Here is a 23,152-nt window from a genome sequence, read left to right as displayed (position 1 = left end):
ATTCATCTGTTGATGGACACTTAGGTTCTTTACATACACACACACACATACACAATGGGATGTTATTCAGCCATGAAAAAGAAGGAAATTCTACCATTTGTGACAACATGCATGGATCTTGGGGGCATTAAGCTTAGTGAAATAAGTCAGACAGAAAAAGACAAATATGGTATGATCTCACTTATATGTGAAATCTTAAAAAAAACACAAAAAACAAAAAACTGAACTCACAGAAACAGAGAACAGATTGGTGGTTGCCAGAGGTGAAGGGTGGGCATTAGGCAAAATGGGTGAAGGTGGTAAAAAGGTATAAACTTCCAGCTATAAGATAAATAAGTTCTTGGGATGTTATGTACAGCATGGTGACTATGGCTAACAATACTCTACTGTATATTTGAAAGTTTCTAAGAGAGTAGGTCTTCAGAGTTTTCATCACAAGAAAAAAAATTTTTGTAACTCTGTGAGGTGATGGATATTAACTAGACTTACTGTGGTGACTATTTAGCAATGTACACATGTATCAAACCATTATGTTGTACACCATAAACTAACACAATGTTGTATGTCAATTATATCAATAAAACTGGAGGAAAAAAGAAGAGAGGATATAAATTGATGTTGAGTAAATATGAATGTACAGTGTTAAAAAATAAAATAACCAAAAGAAAAGAGAGAAAGGCAAACTTGAAAGTCACATGCTATAGAAGCAGAGCTTCCACAAGCTTGGGGCCCCAAATCTGTGCGCAACAGAGCTCCCACCACTTTCACACACCACCATCCTTGATCCCATTGTCCTGGAACCAAACTGGACCATTTTTGTAAGGGAAAAATAATCTATTGTGTTAAGCCACAGAAATTTGGGAGTTTATTTGTTATAGCAGCTTAACACTAATCCTAACAGTTACTTGTCCATATACATAGGCTTTTAAAAAAAATATTTATTTATTTATTTGGTCTTAGTTGCTGGGTCTTAGTTGCGACACGTGGGCTCCTTACTTGTGGTATGCGAACTCTTAGTTGCAGCACGCATGTGGGACCTAGTTCCCTGACCAGGGATCGAACCCAGGCACCCTGCATTGGGAGTGTGGAGTCTTATCCACTGTGCCACCAGGGAACTCCCATACACATAGGCTTTTGATAAAGATTAAGCAAAATATTCACGAAACACCTGAGTCACAGTAACTCAGTAACAGTTAATTCCTTTCTGCTCATGGGTCTGCTACCCACCTGAAAATACACCAATAAATTTTTTTTTTTTTGCTTTGGAGCAAGCATTTTCTAGGAATATTTAAATGTACAGATTAGGGCTAACCCCCTAAGCTTAGTATCAGGCAACATTTTCTGGAGAGTTCTGACTATTTACACCTTTAAATCACTCTTGTGATCTGGAATATGATGTTTGCCTTGAACCCTAACTTGGAGCTGAGAGAGGGAGAGACCTCGGAACAAAGACAGCCACCTCACTCAGTGGATGGCAGGTCCTTTCAAGTTTTCCAAAGTGAGTCATACTTACTTGTACTTTACCAGGGGTTCTAAAAAAAAAGTCAGCGGTGCTTAATGAGAAACATGAAGGAAGAAGCTGTCGATGCAAGAGCTTTTGAGAATGCCAAGCATGGGGATAGTCACGATCCCTGTTTACTCACCAGTTTCCACAAACTCAGGCTAGATGAGCAAATACCTATTCTGTATTCTCACCATAAAACTGAGTTTCTAAATTGAGTTTCTAAGTATGTCTACTAAACAGGGCAAAGAGCTATCCTGTAATATTTAGAGCCTTAATAGTCATCTTCCAAAATCTGTGGCGTTATTAGTTGGGCACTATTGTGTGTATTACAGGACATCACGGTGGTGGGAATGTTTGCTGTGGATCGTGTTCAGTAACAGTGCTGTGAACTGTTGGTTATGGAAGATTGGCTTTGCCCACCAACCTTGTGATAACTAACCGCAGACTGCCATATCACTAGTCTTGTTACGACTGATCGAATCAGGGTGGAGATCTGTTTCTTTTTCTCAAGTTACGAACATACCTGACATCTTCCTTTGTAAGAAAAATAAACCATTCTAACATTCATTTAAAACCATGTTCAAACAAAATCTTGTTGTCCCCAGAAGGACGGTCTTCTATCATTTTCCCAGCAGGTGGTCATGAGAACTCTGGCCCTTTAGTGGTTTCCCATAATGCTCTTGGGATGATGACCAAACCCCGCCCGTGGCCTGCAGGCCCAGCCTCACCTCAAGCCCACGCACGAGAGCCCTCCAGCCATCCTGGCCGTCTCTCAGCCCCACAGAAGAGCCTTGCACCTTGGAGACTTGGGACCTGTGTCCATGCCTGTCCTCTGACAACCCATTAGGAGGTGGGGCAGCTGGGCAGACGCCTGCGGTGCTAGTCCACAAGGGGCACAACCCCTCACAGGAAAGAACCTGAGGTGGAGAAAACTGTACCCTTCTGAAGCTGCTCGGGCAGAGGAGGGAGATGGAACCCCCAGGGGCCATTAGGCTGCCTTCTTTCAGGAAGACTCTGGTGAGTGAGCCATAGCAGGCAGGTAAGTTTGAAGCCAAGGCTGAAACGTTCAGGAGAGCACAGCATGAGAGCGTGGTGGTTTTAACGCCATGTCCACAAATTCTCTGTCACATCTCCCACCAGGAGTAGGTTCTAGGTCTTGGGCACAGGCGTTGGACTGCCTGGAGGAGTAGAAAGGCATAGAAACGATGCTGTGTGAGCTCCAACACCAGGTCAGAAAAGTCTATGCAGATTCTGCCTAGCTCGCTCTCTCCTGGGTCACTTGCTTCAGAGCTCTGAGGCCACGACGCAGGAGAGACCACATGAGAGGCCAGCCGGGGATGGGGATGCCTAACAGCAGACGTGTGAGTGAGGGAACGTTCAGAAGATTCCAGACCAGCCACTGCCTGGATGACTGTGTGAGAGATCTGAGTGAGAATCACCGGCTGGGCCCGGTTCACCTCCAAACCATGAGAATGAGAGTAAAAGGATGGTTGTTTGAAGCATCCAGTTTGAGGATGATTTGTTTTGCAGCAACAGTGAGCGGCATGAGGCTAGGGACTTTAGTCCTGCTCTTGTATCCCCAGTGCCAGGAACGATGCCTGGCCCAGAGAAGGTCCTCAGTCAATATTTGTCGGATTAATGAACGAATGAATGAACAGAGAATAGGCTCGCTCCAGCCACCAGCAATCTATCCTCCCTGCCTTCCTCCGGCCGGCACGCTGCTTCTCCTGTCCCTCCCTCTTTCCTACCTTGCTGACTCCCAATCAGCCCTTGGATCACTTTCTCAGGGCAGCTGCCCTTGAACTCCCCTATCTAGATCAGCATCCGGTCTGATACTGTCAAGTCACCCTGTGCTTCTCCTTCGTGACACTTCTCAGCACTGTCATTACGCAACCAAGCACGCTGAAATTCCTGGCTGGCCCGCTGTCACCCGTGATTGACCGTAAGCCACCCGACAGCAGGGACGGGGTCTGTCTGTTCACAAGTGTGTCTCCAGCACTGGACAAAGCCTGGCACAGAGCCGGCTGACGGCACGTCAGAACATTGCTGGAGAAGGACGATATTCAGCTCAGCTGTTTTTACTCACAATAGCTGTGACACCAAATGTGTGGGGCTTTTTTCTCACACCAACCAACTTTACAGTTCTCCGGACACCAGCTCTGGGTGTCCCACAGTTCAATTCGCTTCTGACACTGACCGCCCAGAGTTAGCTTCAGACCCCACACGTTTAAGGGCTCAGTCCCAAAGACTGCCCCACTTCAGATGCCAGTCACAAGTCTTGGTCCCCAGGCTGCCTGCTTCTGTCCTGCTTTGGCTACAAAGCCAGGGGGGTTCCTACAACCCCCTACTTCAGGTTTGATCATTTGTTAGGACAGCTCACAAATCTGGAAACAGAATAAGTAACTCTGTTACTTACTACAGATTTATTATAGAGGATACAACTCAGGAGCAGCCAAATAGAAGAACTGCAAAGGGCAAGGTATGGGGCAAGGGCACAGAAGCTCCACGCTCTCTCCAGGCTTGCCACCCTCCCGGCACCTTTCTGTTTGTCAACCTGGAAGTTCTCTGAACCCCGCTGTTTAGAGTTTTCTATTGAGGCTTTATGTAGGCAAGAGTGATTAAATCACTGGCCACTGATGACTGAATTCAACCTCCAGCTCTCTCTACTCTCCCCTACCTGGAATCCCGGGGGGGGGCTGATCATTACAACCCTTTAGTCATTTCTCGGTCTTTTAGACACAGGCCCTCAGCCTGAAGCTATGTAACCTCCCCACCACAGCCTGTCATCTCATTAGCGTAGAAAGACACTCTTGGCACTCGAGATTCCAAGGGTTTTAGGAGCTGTGTGCCAGGAACCTGGGACAAAGACCAACTATTAAGTTTTTTATGATACCACAACAGCCAATCCCATTATTAGAAGCCGCAAATTCTTAGAATTCTCATTAATATTGAGCTAGAATTGGCCTCTAACTACTAGCCTATCTGCCACCAGGCTTTCCAAATCTACTCACACCCTGGTCATCCTCACCACACAGATCCCGGGAGACCCAAGAGGTTGAGTGTCTTCTCCAGGTCTACACAGCAGTCAGGGGAAGAGCTGGAATCTGGAACCAGCAGTTCAATGCTATTCCCATTACACTACACTGCCTCCTGGATATTTTCACGGATGTTAAACGCTCTGTAACAACAAACAAAGCCGGGCGTTTTTTATAATGGAACATATGAAACCGGTGAGGCTTCTTAACATTGAACACATGGTGCTCGATACCTACATGAAACAAGAGCTCACGGTGATTCTTTAGGCACCTCCCTGCCAAATGCCTACAGGGTGAGCCCCTGAGCAAACATCGAATTCAGATTTCAATTTGGCTCCAGTTTACTGGACAGACCCTGTGTCAATTCTCTACAGAGGGTTTCTTTTCTCTTCCTTGTCATTCCCAGGGTCTTTGGAGATGGAGGACAGAAGTAAACTCCAGGTGATCTGCAACAGTTCAGTTAAGACACCACCCCCAAACAACTGAGCTTTTGAGGACAACGCAATGACTGGGAAAAGAAAATATGAAAATTTTAATGTGACTTAATGTGAAAAAGAAAAAAAGCACACAGAACCACGCACTGCATGACGCTAATATATATGTATATGCTTGGAAAACTAGGATGGAAAGATATACAAACTTTAAAATGACATGGCATTTCTCACCCTTCGGATAGGCAAAAAAATAAAAGATTGTTCATCTCCAGTGAATGCTAGTCTCGACAGGGATGAGTTCTTTCACATACTGTTGGTGAGAGGGTTAACTGGCATGGAATTTGTAGAGAACCATTGGTCTTATTAAAACAATAAACAGGGCTTCCCTGGTGGCGCAGTGGTTGAGAATCTGCCTGCTAATGCAGGGGACACGGGTTCGAGCCCTGGTCTGGGAAGATCCCACACGCCGCAGGGCAACTAAGCCCGTGCGCCGCAACTACTGAGCTCACGCGCCTCAACTAGAGAGCCCGCATGCCACAAACTACAGAGCCCACGCGCTCTGGAGCCTGTGTGCCACAACTAGAGAGAGAAAACCCACACGTCACAACTAGAGAGAAGCCGGCGCACCACAATGAAGAGACCGCGCCCCAGTGAAAGATCCCACATCCCGCAACTAAGACCTGATGCAGCCAAAATAAATAAATTAATTAATTAAAACAAACAATCTCAAGACAGAAGACTGGCTTACATTTCTTTAAGCAGGTGGTGGGATCTTAGAAGATTTCTTTTCTCCTTGGTAATCTTCTGCATTTTCCAAATTTTCTTAAGTAGACATGTCTTACTTTTAAAATCAGAAAAGAAAGAAAGCTGTAAAATTTATTTACAATGTAGTTAAGCAAGAAGTCACAAGGTGGGTACAGGATAAATTATAAAGAGACCAGTGGTTTTGAAAGAGTAACCCCTTTCAAAACACAATGCATCACACTGACTGATTTGCGTATATTGAAGAATCCTTGCATTCCTGGGATAAACCCCACTTGATCATGGTGTATGATCCTTTTAATGTGCTGTTGGATTCTGTTTGCTAGTATTTTGTTGACGATTTTTGCACCTATGTTCATCAGTGATATTGGCCTGTAGTTTTCTTTCTTTGTGACATCTTTGTCTGGTTTTGGTATCAGGGTGATGGTGGCCTCGTAGAATGAGTTGGGGAGTGTTCCTCCCTCTGATATATTTTGGAAGAGTTTGAGAAGGATAGGTATTAGCTCTTCTCTAAATGTCTGATAGAATTCACCTGTGAAGCCATCTGGTCCTGGGCTTTTGTTTGTTGGAAGATTTTTAATCACAGTTTCAATTTCAGTGCTTGTGATTGGCCTGTTCATATTTTCTGTTTCTTCCTGGTTCAGTCTCAGCAGGTGCATTTCTAAGAATTTGTCCATTTCTTCCAGGTTGTCCATTTTATTGGCATATAGTTGCCTGTAGTAATCTCTCATGATCCTTTGTATTTCTGCCGTGTCAGTTGTTACTTCTCCTTTTTCATTTCTAATTCTATTGATTTGAGTCCTCTCCCTTTTTTTCTTGATGAGTCTGGCTAATGGTTTATCAATTTTGTTTATCTTCTCAAAGAACAAGCTTTTAGTTTTATTGATCTTTGCTATCATTTCCTTCATTTCTTTTTCATTTATTTCTGATCTGATCTTTATGATTTCTTTCCTTCTGCTAACTTTGGGGTTTTTCTGTTCTTTCTCTAATTGCTTTAGGTGCACAGCAAAGGAAACCATAAACAAGACCAAAAGACAACCATCAGAATGGGAGAAAATATCTGCAAATGAAGCAACTGACAAAGGATTAATCTCCAAAATTTACAAGCAGCTCATGCAGCTCAATATCAAAAAAACAAACAACCCAATCCAAAAATGGGCAGAAGACCTAAATAGACATTTCTCCAGAAAGATATACAGATTGCCAACAAACACATGAAAGAATGCTCAACATCATTAATCATTAGAGAAATGCAAATCAAAACTACAGTGAGATATCATCTCACACCTGTCAGAATGGCCATCATCAAAAAATCTAGAAACAATAAATGCTGGAGAGGGTGTGGAGAAAAGGGAACACTCTTGCACTGTTGGTGGGAATGTAAATTGATACAGCCATTATGGAGAACAGTATGGAGGTTCATTAAAAAACTAAAAATAGAACTACCATACGACCCAGCAATCCCACTACTGGGCATATACCCTGAGAAAACCATAATTCGAAAAGAGTCATGTACCAAAATGTTCAATGCAGCTCTATTTACAATAGCCAGGACATGGAAGCAACCTAAGTGTCCATCAACAGATGAATGGATAAAGAAGATGTGGTACATATATACAATGGAATATTACTCAGCCATAAAAAGAAATGAAATTGAGTTATTTGTAGTGAGGTGGATGGACCCAGAGTCTGTCATACAGAGTGAAGTAAGTCAGAAAGAGAAAAACAAATACCACATGCTAACACATATATATGGAATCTAAGAAAAAAAAAAAGGTCACGAAGAACCTAGTGGCAAGACGGGAATAAAGACACAGACCTACTAGAGAATGGACTTGAGGATATGGGGAGGGGGAAGGGTAAGCTGTGACAAAGTGAGAGAGTGGCATGGACGTATATACACTACCAAATGTAAAATAGATAGCTAGTGGGAAGCAGCCGCATAGCACAGGGAGATCAGCTCGGTGCTTTGTGACCACCTAGAGGGGTGGGATAGGGAGGGTGGGAAGGAGGGAGACGCAAGAGGGAAGAGATATGGGAACATATGTATATGTATAACTGATTCACTTTGTTATAAAGCAGAAAGTAACACACCATTGTAAAGCAATTATACTCCAATAAAGATGTTTAAAAAAAAAAAACGCAATGCAACATGGAACTTGATGTGTTAGAAAGATAAAGGCAGAGTATGCTAGGAGGGGCCTCATGCCCCACTCAGCAGAAGCCCCATCACACTGCAGAATTCAGGGTTCTAGGAACACCATTAGGAAATGCACTGTACAAACAGACTGGGGCTGCAGGGGGATGGCAGTGGCTTGTGCTAGAATGGCCAGAGAGGGCTTCAGGGAAGCGGCAGAAACTGTGTTAAAACTAAAAGGGCAAGGAGGACATCAGTGGGCACGCCTGATGTGAGCAGGCATTTGGAGGAGGATAAAGGTTGTGTGCAGTGGTACAGAGCCGGGGGGCGGGGGGTGGTGGGCAGCCAACTCCTCCCTGAACTGTCGACTGATGACAGGCTTTATGCAGTGACTCATCAGTGAACAGGTGGAGAACTGCTGGGACCAGACTAGGTTCCCGCAGGAGAAAGTAGCCATGCGAGGTTCCCGAACGCATCCATGACAGGATGAAGGTGGCATTATGGAAACGTCACTCTCTGCTGATGGGTACATCCTGCATATTCATCCTACCCTCGAGTTACAAGGCACTGACAGAAAGAAGACAGACCACCTTCCGGGCCACTCAACTCAAGGTTTTGTCACGGTTGTGCTGCACTTGGTCAGCGTTATCCTAGAAGTAATCCGTATTCCAAGGGCAACAGGGCTGGGAACCCCAAGCCGCAGCTCACGATACCTCCCCTGGGATTGAGATCCAGGCTGTGGCACCTCAGGCAAGTTGCCTTACCTCTCTGAGCTGCAGATTCCTCACCTATAAATGGTGATTCAATTATTTATCCCACGAACAGCTACTGAGCATCTGCTATGTGGCAAGCACAGTCATAGAAACTGGGGATGAGTAGTGACCAAATCAGTCCAAATTCCTACCCGCGTGGAGCTTACATTTTAGGGGAATGTAAAATTCCCCATTCCTGGGTTTGTGGAAGGGATTAGATATTTCCTGGAAAGCACTTAGGGTATTAATGATTCTTCATCTAATTCCAATGTGTGTGGGGTTTTCTTCCCCACAGCACCAAGCATTTCTCCAACACCAGCTGGTTGTTCACCCCACCCCCCAAGGCGCACCCTGAGGAGACTCAGGATGAGAAAGCACAAGATACTGGCCCTAGATAGCTGAGGTGCGTATCAAAGGAATGATTTCAGTGAGCCCTGACTTTTGCATCTTCCCAAACATAGAAAAGCACTAAATTCTTTAACTTGAGATATCTGGTTTTCTTTAATTAACAGTAATCTTTTGATGTTCTGACTGTGTGATCTTTGTAGCAAAAATTCCTATATATCCCGGCTCCTCCCTTACCTCTGCAGAAGCAGTCTCTCAGAGTATCTGAGATGCTGTGTCCTGGGCTTAAGTCCTCAGTTTTGTCTGCCAAATAAAACATAACTCTCAAATTTTAGGTTATGCATTTTTTTCAGTCGACAAACTCAACTCTGACACCATCTACCTGGAAATAGCCTCGGATCTCACAAGTTATGGGCTTAATCCCACAGGACTGTCCCCTTACCACTTCAGATGCCAACCGCAAATCCAGGTTGTCACCTGTGCTTCTAACTGGCTATAGATTGAAGGTTCCAACGACCCCCCTCCCTTTGGGTTCAATTAATTTGCTAGAGAGGCTCACAGAACTCAGAGAAACAATTTACTTACTAGATTACCAGTGTATTACAAAAGGATATGACTCACGAACAGCCAGATGGAAGAGATGCACATGGCAAGGTATGTGGGAAAGGTGTCATAGCTTTCCCACTCTCTCCCACTCTCCCTACGTCTCCATGCGTTCACCAACCTGGAGGCTCTCCAACCTGTGTCCTCTGGGTTGTTATGGAGGCATCATTGAGGGAGGAGATAGATGGGTCCCAGCTGAGCAGCTGGAATTTGTCTCCTGAGGACAGATACTTCAAGATAAAGATAATTCTCTGCAGGAGCTGATCCCTGCTTGGGTGAAAAAGGAAGCCACATATTTCTCATTCCTGGGGTCAAGGAGACCTCCCAAACTACATGTGCACAGAAAGGTTGCCCAGGGGTCAGGGAAGGGAGGAGGTGCCAGCCCATAATATGTCCTGCCAGCCTCCCAGAAACCCTCACACTGGAATCCATCTTGGCTAAAAGATGCGCGCACACATTGGGCAGGGCCCTAAATCAGATCAGATACGGACAACTAGCAAGGTGATTGGCCAGGGGAAACCTGGAAAAATGCCCCATATAAGCAATTTAAGTCACCCGAAAAGGGCAACTCTCCCTCTGAGTCCACCCGTGTGTCCTTTTCACGCGTACTCTGCTTCTAATAAACACTTTACCTGCTTTACAATCTCCATCGCTTTCCAAATTTTTTTTTCAAAGAAGACAAGAACCAAGGTCATCACTACATAGGCATAACTGATAAAATCACTGACCAAAGGCAACTGATTCAACTTCCAGCCCCCAACCCCTGCCCAGAGGAGGTCAGGGGTGGGACTGAAAGTTCCAATCCTTTAATCACAAGGTTGGTTCTCCTGGCAACCAGCCCCCATCCTTAGGTTCCCTGGGGGCTTTCCAAAAGTCACCTCATTAACGTAATAAAAGACACCTTTCTGGTCTCCTCTAGGAAATATCAAGAGTTGTAGGAGCTCTGTGCCAGAAACAGTGACAAAGAACAAATATATATTTCTTATTATAAATCACAACATCACAGGTTGTAACGATCCTCCTTCTCCTCGTTTTATTATTATGCACATTCCCTACAGCACTTGGCTCCAAAAAGGTACCCAATAAACACCATAGGACTGGCCTACAGATTGAGATCCCTCTATCTGGAAACCAAGTGCCCTTCATTCAGCCCTGAGCTCAGACTAGCATGAAGCTTCCTCTCTCTGCACTCCGCACCCCGCCCCCAGCACTGTCAATTCCACCTTAATAAACAGGGCTGGGAAGGGACAATGAAAGAAACCACGCTTGCGCCCATTTGTCACAGAAAAGGCAGCTGACCGCTCTTCCAAACCCTGGCTCAGCCCTCATTTCCTTGGGGAGATGAGCAAAACTTTTCAGGCTGGTGAGAGCTGGTCCCTTCTCAAGTAGTGCTGACCACGGTCCTCACCTGGACACGAACCCTGGATGGACTGCCCTGTGGAGATGACTCAGCCCCTCCGATCAGGCCGGCCCAGGGCAAGGCCAGTCCTCACTTGGTGGATTTCAGCATTAAATGTTCATTCCAATGAGCTCATAGGTGGGGAATCGGCACAACCAATACATATTCATTCTGAGCCAAGTGGCCAGAAGTTTTGGTATGAGTTGAAAGGAGAAAAAAAAAATTGAAGCAAACTTTAGGACCTTATCCTTGGGGCTCCAAGAATGAGCTCCACCAAAAATCTAGCTGGCGCATATCTTGATATGTAGCGACGGTTTCCAGCTTTCCTCACCAACTACACGCTGATGTTCTGGTGCCAGCGTCTATTTTTACAGCTTGTGTAATGCAAAGGACCAGACGGGAGTTGGAGACAGAGGGAGAGGGCACAAGAGGCGATGGCACAAGCAACGGGGCCCACATCCTACTCGGCCTCCAACAGCAAACCCTTCCGAGCAGAGTCTAGGACAGCAGCCAAGCCCACCCTCCTCTGCAGTCTCATCCCCCATTAGAGCCCAGACCTCGAGCTCCCTTGGGGCTGGGACTTTATCTGCCTTGTCCACTGCTCTAACCCCAGGGCCTGGAGCACAGGAGTGTGCAATGAGTGAATGACGCATGTCCCAGTGCGTCAACTCCAGTGCACTGCACTCCTCACTGTTCCCCCCAACCCCAAGAGCCCCTTCCGCCAACTCAGCGTCTGTGCCATTTCACTCTCTTGGCCCAGATGCCTTCTTGACCTTGTTAACTCTCGCTCATCCTTAAACTCAGCTCAAATCCCACCTCCCCCCAGAAGCCTTCTCTAAACCCAAGGCTGGGTGAGGTCCCCCGACACTGGGCAACCACAGCCCTCCCACAATACTCCTCAATGCCACAGGCTTGTGTCAGCTTCCTTGCCTACCTCCCCCAGGGCTCGGTGGATGCGGAGCTGAGAAGGCAGCAGGTACTCATTAGGTGTGTGCGGGAAGAAGGAAGGGACGGAGGGAAGAAAGGGCACCAAGAAGGATGCTGTGGATGGAGAAGCACCTGTCACTGAAACCTATAGCAAACTGAACAAGAACAAAGCACTGAAACCCAATAGATCAATGAACCATTGACCAACAAGGTAACCGAGAAAAGATAGCAGGAAGTGGTAGGAAAATGCTTCTCAGTGGGTTTAAGTGGGAAGCTGAGGTCCCTCTGCTGTGGCCTCTCCTCCTCTCTGGAGGAGGGCTGGGTGGGGGATGGAGAGGAGGAGAAACGTTGGGAGGCTGGGTGAGTGGGGGCACTTGGAAGGCTCATGAGCAAGCAGTTCTCACAGGCTCGAGTTCTCAGAGGCTCCTCTGGTCTCGAGGAGGCTGAAGGCCGTTTCTTCTGGGGTAACCTCCAACTGCTGAAGGGAATCCACTAGGACTCACTCCCTCAAAGCTGTTAAGAACATGGCCTGAGTCAAGAAAGAGGGATAATGAGGGCTTTCCATTGTCCTGTTAGTCCAGTTCCCAAAGGCGGGAACAGAGGCCAGGATTTAAGACAGAAGATCTGGGAATAGAGACTATTTTTGGCTGGAGCTTTCTTAGCACAGCATTTCTTTCCAAGACAGACACCTCCAGTTGCCCCTCAATATTCATTCCTTCCTTGCCAACAGAATCTTGACTTGGTGGGGGGCAGGGGAGGGAAAGTGTGGCAGAGATGGCCAGCTCACCATGAAACCCATCTCCTCTTCCTCCTAGGCACAGGGCTGGACCACATTTCCCAGCCTCCCTTGCAGGAGGTGTGGTCATCTGACTAAGCCCTGGCCAATGGAATGTCAGTGTCTCCTTCCTGCAGCAGCCATCTTGCCATCATGAAGAAAAGGCCAAGAAAATAAGAGTGTCAGTCCAGACAGACATCAGCTGTTGAAACCAATGCCAGCAACCACCTACCTTCAAACATCTTGTTACGTGAGAAAAATAAACCATTATCTACTTATGCCACTAAGGTAGGGTTTTCTGTTACTTTGCAGCCAGACACAATCCTAACTGCTATGCAACCATTCATTCATTCATTCACCCAACCTTTATTGAGGCCTATTTCATGCCAGTTCTTGGGCTAAGGATGAAGATTCAGGGGTGAGCTGGGTGTAGCCCCTACCCTCCAGAAGCTCCCGGTCAAGCTGGGGAGAAGGTCCCTGAGCAGACAATCTGCATGCAGTGGGAACGGATGCTGCAGTGACACACAATGTCCTGCAGGTGGCGGCAGCGTGAGCACTGGGCGGTGGGTGCGCCCTGAGGCAAGGAGTTCCCCACTCCCCTTCTGGCACTGGGCACACACAGCAAACACCCCTCAAGCTAAAAAAGCAAGTAGCAGGAACGTGCTATGCTCAGCCAAGCCAGCCAACTGCAATTACTTACTGAACGTTGAGTCCCTAAACACCATCAATTAATGCAACTGTTTCAAGATAATCAGCAGTCATTAGAGCAAGATGCACAAGAGGAGAACATAAAAACTCACACGCTGCTAACTTAGAAATGTTGGAAATTATGTGAACCGAGGATGAGGCAGGCTGGCTTAGATCCTCCTGCCTGTTGATATTAGGATCTCCTAAAATATACTCTCTTTCTCAAAGACAGAGTAATTTTTCACCTTGAAGACAGAGCCAGAAGAATCAAACCTCTAAGCCATGACCTTCAACCATAAATGTCCAAGCTCCGATTCTCAGGTCTGTGTTTCCTTTAAGAACTGTGATGGAGACAAACTGGTGACAGAAGTCAACCCCATCTGGGAAATCAAGAGGCAACCAAACCAGAGAAGTTAGAGCAGCTAGGGAACAAATCAGAAACTAGAGAAAAGGTTTTCCTCCTTTTAACTCAATGCTGCCTACACACAAATTTTTTTTGTTGTTGTTGTTAATGAATGGCATTATTTGCCATTTCTTTACTTTCCAAGAATGGGGAAAGTGTTTTAAGAAAAAAAGACAAAGCCTCATTGACTTCAGATTCCAGAAGTTTAAAAATGAATAAAATAAGCAGGCTCTCCAATAAGAGAGCTGATTATCAGGTTTCCAGTCTGCTGACTTATGAGTACAAAGAACTCCAGTGTAGAACAGCGGGTGTGCTAATCACGCAAGGCAGAGAAGCGCTCAAGTTCTGAGGCAGCAATCACAGGTTTCTCTAGTCCTCAGCCCACCGCTGGGGGCCACCGCAGGATGGCAAGGGCTAGCTGGGCAGGCTGCCACGCTGGAGTTTCTCTGTAGGACACATGGAGCAAGGAAGGGTGAGGTCTGAGGTGGAAGGAACCTCCCTTTCCAGGACCTCTGATTAAACCCAAGCCTATCAACAGTTTCCCAGAGACCTTCAGATGAAGAAGATTCCAGCTTTGGCAGACACAGGACACATGATAGTGTTAAAGAGAAAACCACAGGCCCAAAATGGCATTACTTGTGTTAAAACCCATTATCATGGGTTTTAACTCAAACCTAGTTTTTATTACCTAACCTAATTGCAGCTTCAGCCTTCCCCAGAAATGTAATCTTAATTGGCCAGTCTGGAATTTTCTGGCCAGCACCAATGACATAATCTGTCACATGGGTCCCCTCTATCCCCCCGCATCCCCCAAAGGAAGTAGAGGTAAACGACATGATAGACCCTTGACCCTCACCCAGAAGAAGGTGACCTAGCCTGAAGCAACCCTTGACTTTCTTTTACTAACAGCCTCCTTGCCCCTCCCTCCTTCTATTTATAAAAACCTTCTACTTTGTGCAGCCCCTCAGAGGGGGCTTCTATTTACTAGATGCGATGCTGCCCAATTCAATTGAATAAAGCCAATTAGATGTTCACATTTACTCGGTTGGATTTTGTGTTTGAGCAGTAGTCTGGCCTCTGCCTCAGGTTAGTCCCCTACCCGCCCTCAGGAGCAGCTGTGCCATTCCTCACTCAGAGAACTGGGTCTCTGATAGAATCGTGGGCTTCCGGGGCTGCTAGAGAGTCAGCCCAGAACAGTGGTCAGGGCATCTGGTGCTGTCGACCAGGACCAAGAATAGCGCTGGCAAACCAGGAGAGTAAACACTGGGTTTACAGTCTCTTATCACGCGTCCCACTAACAACCTGAGGCCAAGAGTGATAGTTAAAACGTGAACAACCAGCGTGTGTCAGACACAGACCAGTCAAATGAGTGCCTGTCTTCAACAGCTGGCAAGGCCACGTCACCACTGTGTACCAGCTGAAGATCACCTGGTAGCCGCCTGCCACCACCCCCAGTCATGGTGAACCCTTTATAGGCTACACCGCAGCCTCTCATGGCCATAAAAGGCTGCCTGGAGCCAGGTGAGTGCCTGGGAAATGCCTGCGCTATTATTCCTGTCCTTCACTGTGAACTTAAGTATGATATCCTCCGTTTCATGAGGACGGAGGCTATGAGTATCTTATCCGTCATCCTATACCCACCATCTCAGTACAGTCGGTTGGTACCAAAAATGTTTTTTGGATGAATACGTTAAGGAATGAATGAATAGTAAAAAAAACAAAAACAAAAACAAACAAAAAACAGCTAACGTTTAAGCATGTACTATGTGTTCTAAGTCCTTGTCATGTACCATCTCATTTCAGCTTCACAACAATACCATGAAGTAGGTATTATTATCATCACCTCCACTTCACAAAAGAGAAGAAACCAAGGCATAGAGAGGTTAAGTAACTTGTCCAAGGGTACAAGTTTAATAATGATAAATCCAGGATTTAAAGCCATCTGGCTTCAGAGCCTACATGCTGAACCACTGTACTGTGCTGAGTACACAATCACAGGAACTTCTGTATTAGGAAGTCATCAGAAGAGAACCTCTATACAACATTGTAAATCAACTATGCTTCGATTAAAAAAAATTAAATTAAAATAAAAAGAGAACCTCTGACATCCACAAACCCTGAAAAATCCTTCCAGACAGTTTCTGATGGTGCTAAGCATACACTGTTTTTGTTTGTTTGACTTACAGAACATTGTAAAGATGTTCTGTAATTTTCAAATAACTATGTAACCACACTGAGTTATCAAGCAACTGTAGCAGGAACATCTAGGTACATAGTATTTCTCCACTCAAGAGATCTGAATTCTAGGGAAACTCTTATAAATACTCTGTGGTCCAATGTCTCCACCTCTAAGAAGATCCCAGACTTGCTAGAAGGATTGAACAAGATCATGGACATAGTTGCCTATTTAAATGGTAAGCTACTACATAAGCATAGTATATGATCATAATTATTAATATATTTCAATAAAATGACAGACCAGAATTTCTATTACCTATCAATGTATACTTGCCAAAATTCTGTACTTGCATATACTTCTACAGTAGTTCCTATTTATATACTCCACATTTCAGTAACAATGTTTAAAGCTTAATTTATTTCTGTAAGACTGTGTCCCTCTGTTATCACTTCTGAGTTTCCAGACATTTCTACTTTCTCTACCTTAATCCAACTGCTCCTTTCATTTTAGAAGCATAAAGAGTTAACAAGGCAGTAAATGTCTTATTCTAACTTCAGATTCTCCTACATTAGCAGCCGACACAATTAGCAAACAGAGCTTCATTTGAGCTTTATAATTAAAAAGCTCAAAATGATACTGCTCTGTCTCTGAAGGCCTGAAGTTTGGTGCTAGATCCAAGAATGAGGTGGGTCTAGGAAAGTAAGCTGTGGTTTCTGTTAGCTGGAAAGACACATGTCTCCATGTAATTGAGGGGCAGTTCAAATAGTATTCAAACTATTTGTAAACTGGGTGTAAATGATGACTTTGACCACACACAGGAGAGGAGAGGAGGGGGAGGCGGTGTCAGAACCCGGTGCAATCATTTTCATCTTAGTCTGTTCTTTAAAGCTCTGGTTTCTATGCTGTTGATTGTGGCTCTCTCTAAGGAAGTGGGTTACACACAGAGATAGAGAGAGTGGTAAGCAGATGACAAAAAGATGCCTCATAATACAGAAACATGAACACATACGTTGGGGAAGTGACTACGCAAATACACACAGAATTTGCAAGTTCCTAAGTTGCTACCACTACATATTTGAGTTGCCCAACCTCTCCTCCACCCTAGTACCAGCACAGAGGTGGCTCGATCAATGTGTGCAGTGCAGGAGGATGGGGCTGAGGGACGAGGAGGGAGGGAGGGAGGGGCCGGAATGCAGGGATGAATCCCAGATACTCCTTGCGGAGTAGAGGACATGGGTGAAGGCTGCCTCCTGGCTGCAGGAACCACACAACTAGGCTCCTCCAAGTCCTTTCTCAATGCCTTTTTTTTTTTTCTTAATAAATTTTATTTATTTACTTTTGGCTGTGTCAGGTCTTCGCTGCTGCGCGCGGGCTTTCTCTAGTTGCAGTGAGCAGGGGCTACTCTTCATTGCGGTGCGTGGGCTTCTCATTGCGGTGTTCTCTTGTGGAGCACGGGCTCTAGAGCACGTGGGCTTCAGTAGTTGTGGCACGAGGGCTCAGTAGTTGTGGCTCGCAAGCTCTAGAGCACAGGCTCAGTAGTTGTGGCGCACGGGCTTAGTTGCTCCGCAGCATGTGGGATCTTCCAGGAGCAGGGCTCGAACTTGTGTCTCCTGCATTGGCAGGCAGATTCTTAACCACTGCGCCACCAGGGAAGCCCTCAATGCCTTTTTAATCATTAACAGCGGGCTTCCCTGGTGGCGCAGTGGTTGAGACTCTGCCTGCCAATGCAGGGGACACGGGTTCGAGCCCTGGTCTGGGAAGATCCTACATGCCACGGAGCAACTGGGCCCGTGAGCCACAACTACTTAGCCTGCGCGTCTGGAGCCTGTGCTCCGCAATAAGAGAAGCCGGGATAGTGAGAGGCCCGCGCACCGCGATGAAGAGTGGCCCCCGCTTGCCGCAACTAGAGAAAGCCCTCGCACAGAAACGAAGACCCAACACAGCCAAAAATCAATATAAAAATAAATTAAAAAAAAAAAAAAAGACCTAAAGAAGAAATACATGGCGAATATCTTACCAAAAAAAAAAAAAAAAAAATTCATTAACATCCTCCATGCTCCTGCGATGTCTCCTCTCTTCATTACTGATAGCCCTGTTCCTTTTCCAAAGCCAGTGGCCTCCCTAACCAAGGCCCAAGAAGATTCGGAGCAGCCTCCTGGTTCTAGGGATGAAGGCTGCTTACTATCCTGGAGTCTGTGGCTCAGTTAGGCCGCCCTGGCCCTCCTGCCTTTTGCACTCAGAGCAGACCTACAGGTCACTCCCGGTTCACGGGTGCCTCCTCATGGCTGCCCTGCAGGATCTCCAGGTTGAGGGGCCTTGGCAGGCCCTACTCCATCTGCAAGGCTGCCCAGCAGGCTCAAGAAGGGTCTGTGGGAGGCTGCTTCTGCCAACAGGCCCACCATCCTACCAGAAGGCAGCTGTTGTCTCTCCTCCACCCCCTAAGTGCAGGGGCACAGACCCTCCCAGCCGCATCTCTTTTGGCCACACCCCTGAACGCTCCCCCACACCGCATCTCAGGTGTGAGCTGGCTCCCCCAGGCCAGACCCCAGACCACTGTCATCACTCAAGCCACCTTTTCCAAAGGGGCACAACCCTCATCCCAAACTTCAAATGGCTCAGTGCTCTCCCACCTCACTATGTCCAGCCCTCGCCTGGCTTTCAAGGCTTTCTAGGAAGCAGAACGGTGGGCCCAGCACACCTTATTTCAGGTAACTGTGGGGCCGTTTCTCCTATCACAGCGACTTTGCTCCGAATGGCAACCCCTCCACCTGAATGTGGGCCCACGTCCTCATCCACCAACCCAGAGCCTCGTCCCAAGGCTGAAGTCTACCTCTGTGAGTTTTCAGGACCTTGGCTATTCTGCTACCCTTTTTCCTACCCCCTCCATATAGCAAGTTCTCTCTCTCTCTTCCTCTCTCCCTCTCCCCCCTTTCTCTCTCACTCACAAACTGCAGGCATTAATTAAATGTCTTCTAGAAAACAGATTTTCACCAGCTGCAGTTATCCTGGGTATGAGCCAGACCTGGAGACACAGACAGTCCAGGTGAGGAAGATAAGCCCATGACAGCTGTGAACCTGTGGGCAGTGCGGGTTCCCGCATCAAAGTGACATGCTGAATTCCACCCCTTTCCATACTCCTGAAAAATGGGGACACAGGTTGCTCCCACCCCTTTGGCCTCTGGCCGTTCTCTCCAGAGCTGGCCTTTGACAGAGGCCAAAGAGCTAGACTTTGATCTACCTGCCAGTGGGTCACGGCCACCTCCCACAGACAGAAACACCTTCCCCAAACACCAGCCTCCCTCCCCCCAACAGCACAGCAAATCAGATTGCCCGAAAAGTGCAAGAAGAGGTGCTCCCAGCTCTCCCTGGGGCGGGCAGTGTCCACTGGAGTGAAGATGCTGTCGTCTGAAGCAGCCAGCGGGGCTCCCCAAGTGGCTTCCCCCACCATGCGCGGGGATGAGGGATGCTGAAGGGGGATGAGGGATGCCGAAGGGGGATGAGGGATGCCGAAGGGGGATGAGGGATGCCGAAGGGGGCTGAGGGATGCCGAAGGGGGATGAGGGATGCCGAAGGGGGCTGAGGGATGCCGAAGGGGGATGAGGGATGCCGAAGGGGGCTGAGGGATGCTGAAGGGGGCTGAGGGATGCCGAAGGGGGATGAGGGATGCTGAAGGGGGCTGCGGCCACAGCTCAGGGCCCTAGAGGTTAAGCGGTGGAGGACTCACCCCTCAGCAGAAAGCCTTAGCTCTCCGCAGTGCCCATCACCCTCTCACCCCAACTGTGGCATGAGGACAACTGCTTTTCTTCGTGGAAATTCTGGAGTGCCCCCTGAGGTTGGAGACCCAGTTGTCAAAGCCTGACCCATAAATTGAGCTCTCTGCCCCAAATACACACAGAAATGAATGTCTCTCTTGAGATAAGATATTTCTTTAAAATCTGATGAATCGAAGGATAATGTTTTGGAAACAGTGCAGCACAACGGAAAACCACGGGTAATGGACTCAGCCTGGATTCAGGAAAGACAACCACTTCTTTACTAGACAAACACTGAGCACCTGTCACTTAGAGGGTGCCAGGCTGGGTGCTGGGGCCACAAAGATGGTTCCACCCCACCGCTGAAGGTGACCCTGGGCAGTGGGGCATCTGACGTTCAACAACTCATCACACAGCAACCTGGCGAGGGCTGAGGAGATACCCACAGGAGTGTGTGGGCACTCAGAGGGAGCCTACCCAGCCCCAGTGTGACCTTGGGCTAATTACCTACTAATTCACTACTCAACAGTGAACGAATATTGAGCTAATTACTCTTCGAGTCAATCACTAAAAAGAAAAGAGTTGCAGATAGCGCAGTTCCGCAAATGCTCCTAATGCAGTGCTCCGAAGGTCAGGTGGCCCGTCTAGGCCCTGGTGCCCAAAAGTAGGCTCCCAAGCGTCATCAGTGAGGACGGGCTGGCCAGGAGCTGATCTGTAGAAGAGACATGACTCCTACAAGCCCTTTCTCTAAAATAGGCAATTAACTTAATCCAAGACTTACTGAAAGCCAGGAGAAGCAATGGGGCAGGTTCATGCACTGGCTTTCTGGCTGTCACCCTGCATCTCTACCTCTCTCCAGGGAACACGAGGCTTTTCAAACCACCTGCTTTAGGACTTCCCTAGTGGCGCAGTGGCTAAGAATCCGCCTGCCAATGCAGGGTACACAGGTTCGAGCCCTTGTCTGGGAAGATCCCACATGCCCCGGAGCAAATAAGCCCGTGTGCCACAACTACTGAAGCCTGCGCACCTAGAGCCCGTGCTCCACAACAAGAGAAGCCACCGCAATGAGAAGCCCACGCAATGCAATGAAGAGTAGCCCCCGCTCACCCAACTAGAGAAAGCCTGTGCTCAGCAACAAAGACCCAACGTAGCCAAAAATAAATAAAATAAAATAAATTAATTAAAAAAAAAAAACCCACCTGCTTTAGATCCTCTTCGCACAGATGTCCAGACGGGGCACCAACACCTCCGAGGAGGAGTTGTTGCCAAGCTCCGTCCGCAGTCACGTCACGTCTGCGAGGCTGGCTGGGCACTGCCTGCTCCACACTCGGGCTCACCCGCCGGCCTTCTGCAAATAGCAACAGATGTCCCCAAGTTGTGGAGCCTTCTTGAGGCTCCTTTGGCCGTCCACCCCACACTTGCCCATTCGCACGCGATCTGATTCCGCAACTCTCCTGATTTTACTTTTCGAATGCTTACAAAGCATCCCTGTCTTCCCACGAAGGCACTGGCCACCCAGGCGGTGATGTCCTCCCTCCACACGAAACGTCCCGCCGAAGCGGGAAAATATGGCTCCACATCCTCCGGCACTGCTAATCCTTTAGCCACCCACACTTAAACCTTGAAAGACCGCTGCAGCCGCCAAGAAGGCCACCAGCTCGAAGCACAGCCAATTTCGTGTGTGTAACAAAGCCGGCTTCTTTAAAAGACTGCGACCTAAGCAGGTTCACGAGCAAAAACAACGCCGGGGGTTGTAAACCACGCAGTCCTAACCTGAGCATCCCGGAATGTTAACCTGCGCACGCAGCGGCCCCCTCCGCTGGGCCCCGGGACTCCCGGGGGCGCCGGGCGCAGGTAGCTGCCGGCAGGAGCCGGCCCCACCCCCGAGGAAGACGGCAGAGAACTTGCCGTCACCGCAGCCTCCTTACCTGGAGACCAGCCGGCTCGCCACGGCCGGGGAAGGGGGATCCTGCGAGCTCCAGTTCCGGCAGGGATCAGGCGGCAGGAGTGCGGGGGCCGGGCAGGAGCGGGCTGGAGGGGCGGGACCGCGGATGGAGGCTGGCGAGGTGCGGGGCTGGAGGTGGAGAAGCAGGACGCAGCGCGGGTGAAGGGAGGCACCCACCGGAGGCTGCGGGGCAAAGGCCTGGGGAAAGGGCGGCGGAATCGTAGGCCGGGTTAGGGGGCGCTGGGGCTAGGAGAGGGGGCGGTGGATGAGAAGGCGGGGACTGGGATCCGGGCGCGTGGGCGTGGGGGGGCGGCTTGGGGAGTGGAAGCGAGTCGGGGGCTGGGGTTTGGGGAAGGGGCGTGGATGGAGGAGGGAGCTTAGTAGCCGCGTTCAGACCTGGTGCTCGCAAGCGCGCCCCCGACCCCCCACCCCTCTCCCACCGGAGTCACGCCCGGTCGTCCCGGCCTTGGCGCGTCCAGAGGACCCCTTCGGTCTCCGAGACCGGCACCCCAGGACACCCGCCTGCCTCGAGCCTCCGCGGGAGGCTCCGCTCAGCCTCAAAGGCAACCACCCCGACCGCGGCCCGCGCCGCGCTCACCGCCCATGGTCCCGGCCCGGCCCCGGCTCCGCCACAGCGCGCCCGGTTCGGCGCTCGCCGCCCGCTCCGCCCGGCGCAGGGGGAGGCGAGGGCGGCGCGCAGCGACTTCGGGGCAGCGCGACGGCCGCAGCGCCCCCTAGTGACCTCGCCGCCCTCGAGCTCCGCCCCGGAGGCGGCGATGCGGTGCGGCCCGGGCGGCCGGAAGGGAGCAGAAGGGGCTGCGGAGAGGACACTGATTGGAGGAGGTCAAACACAGGCCCCAGAGACGGGCCAGTCTTCAGAGATCCCAGCGTGCGAAAGTCACGGTCACGGGCACCCTGAGGGCGCGGGGACCGCGGCTACCGGAGCGCAGGGCCTCTGCGCGCCTAACAACGCGGGACTCGGGATCAGGGATGCGTGGACGCACGCCTAGGCCGGGTACACAGACACGGCCTGGAGCCCTAGTGTGGGTGCCTGTGGACAGTGTGCCTGACCCGGCGCCACCCGGGGGCCGGTGCTGAGCTGGACGCGCGTGTTTGGGGTCCACCATTGCCGGTGACTGATCCAAACTGTCACGATTCTCGCCACCTTGCCCCCTCCCCCCTCAGGCTACTCCACGTTTCCCTTCCGGCTCCCACCACATCCGGCCCTGTGTGTCAACTCTAGACCTTCACGCTGCTGTCTCTGGGTGGCCTGCCGGCGCCCTGGCGAGGTCGCGGTCCGGGCAGCGTCTCTCCCCACCCCTTCACCGTCCCGTGGTTCTCAGCGTTCTCGGAGCTACTGGAGAGCCACAGAGCACTTGACTGATTTCTGTAACTCCCTGTTAAGACACCCGAGAGACGTGCAGTTGAACTTGATATGATATCGTATTGGGGGTCATTTCTTTCAAATGTTGGGTCCCAGCTGGTGGTGATTCCTACCTGATTTCTCTGCGCG

General features: G+C 49.0%; 1 protein-coding gene across 9 annotated transcripts in view; it reads right to left on the bottom strand.

Moving 5' to 3' along the window:
* The window catches only part of PXYLP1 (2-phosphoxylose phosphatase 1), a 69,943-nt gene extending 47,636 nt beyond the window's left edge, over positions 1-22,307 (bottom strand). For 5 of the 9 annotated variants that reach the window (XM_036850979.1, XM_036850986.1, XM_036850980.1 and 2 more), the window contains exons 1-3: positions 22,238-22,306; positions 21,623-21,768; positions 20,894-21,042 (exon numbers count right to left, since the gene is read on the bottom strand). The gene's annotated coding sequence lies outside the window, so the exon portion shown is untranslated. Of the gene's footprint in view, positions 1-5,721; positions 5,815-9,693; positions 9,840-20,893; positions 21,043-21,622; positions 21,838-22,079; positions 22,151-22,237 lie in introns of those variants that run through there. The other 4 variants (XM_036850983.1, XM_036850981.1, XM_036850982.1 and 1 more) reach the window with 4 other exon arrangements.
* Positions 22,308-23,152: the final 845 nt, after the last annotated feature.

Source organism: Balaenoptera musculus, chromosome 4 (assembly GCF_009873245.2).
Source record: "Balaenoptera musculus isolate JJ_BM4_2016_0621 chromosome 4, mBalMus1.pri.v3, whole genome shotgun sequence".
Lineage (NCBI taxonomy): Eukaryota > Metazoa > Chordata > Mammalia > Artiodactyla > Balaenopteridae > Balaenoptera > Balaenoptera musculus.
This window is presented reverse-complemented; position numbering and strand designations above follow the sequence as displayed.